Here is a 1,517-nt window from a genome sequence, read left to right as displayed (position 1 = left end):
AAGAAGGAGACAGACTCTTTAGCAGGGTCTGTGGTGGCAGGGCAAAGGGAAACGGTTTCAAATGGAAAGAGGGGAGATTTAGACTGGATATAAGTAAGAAGGTGTTTTATGATAAAGGTGGTGAGGCACTGGCACAGGTTGCCCAGAGAAATGGTGGATGCTCCATCTTTGGAGACAACCAAGGTCAGGCTGGACGGGACTCTGAGCAACCTGATGTAGCTGCAGATGTCCCTGTTTATTGTAGGGGAGTTAACTAGATGACCTTTAAGGGTCCCTTCCAACTCAAAGATTCTATGATTTTATGAATTAAAATAAATTCTATGAATTTAATCAAAGCCCGTAGGTTAAAACTGTGTGAGGAAAGTGGCACTCAGCTACTGCCCAAGCATTGTTTATATCCCGGGCACCATCTGGACACTGCTCTGCGTGCAGGGTACGCACGGACCTGCAGAGAGGTGACGGAGGGCCGCCCCGCATTCGTGTGCTGAGCGCCGCTTCTGCCGTGCGCCTGTGGGAGCCTCGAAGGAGCGCCCGTTGGGCCGTCGGGAGCGCAGCGCTGGGACGGAGCTCTGCAGCCGGAACGGGTGGGTAGAGGAGGGGAGATCCTCTGGCAGGTGTAACGCACTGTGACCGGTGATTCACGAGTGTAAATGACGTTGCATACTGCCAGCAGGACTGCGCCTCGGGAGGCTCAGCGATGGTGGGCAGCTTGTACCTGGCCGTGCCTATTTGCCTGTGGCAAAGTTAATTCTCTCTATAGTCAAGATCATTCTGTTACAGGAATTACTTTAGGGAAATTAAAAGTGAGGGTTTGTGAACGCTCCTCGTATTGTGCCGCTGCGGAGGAGCAGCAGCAACCCCGCGGAGCCACCTCCCTGCCATCGTGGGTTTAAATGCGGTCAGATCGGTCGCAGCCATTTCAGAAACACACCAAATAAATAGTCAGAACATCACTTCAGGAGCGGGGGAGGAGACAAAGTCTGAACATGAAACGCTATGCGTACACCTGGAGCAGAGGGACGGCAGGGACCACCAGCACCCTGTACTGGAGGCGTATCCTCACCGCGGGGGCACCCACACGCAAAGCAGTGCAAAGAGCGGCGGTGGCAGTTTGCAGAGCGCGATCGCATCTCTGCCAGGAGACAGCGAGGGGAGGTTTTATTATTGTCACTTTATTTGGAAAAGTGCAAAAATACTCTGTACACGACCAACATATAAAAACCCGAACTCTGTACAACGTTACAAAACCATCCCGATCTCCGCCAAGATCTCGGCCGAGAATGACATCCCTGCTCTGTGTCACGTCGGGGCTCCACGGCACGAACACTGCACCCCGATGAGACGGGGACGGCGATCCCGGAACGGAGCGCGGCGCGACCGCGGGACCCTCTGAACTCCGAGCGAGCCCCGGTCCCGGCAGTCCTCAGCATCCGAATAAATTACATAAATAGGAGCGAGGCGTCCCGGCACCGCCGCAGCCCTCAGCCGTCGGCGTAGCCGCAGTAGTAGACGGCGTT

This window comes from Meleagris gallopavo, chromosome 3 (assembly GCF_000146605.3).
Source record: "Meleagris gallopavo isolate NT-WF06-2002-E0010 breed Aviagen turkey brand Nicholas breeding stock chromosome 3, Turkey_5.1, whole genome shotgun sequence".
Classification (NCBI taxonomy): Eukaryota; Metazoa; Chordata; class Aves; order Galliformes; family Phasianidae; genus Meleagris; species Meleagris gallopavo.
Note: the sequence above shows the minus strand (reverse complement) of the source record.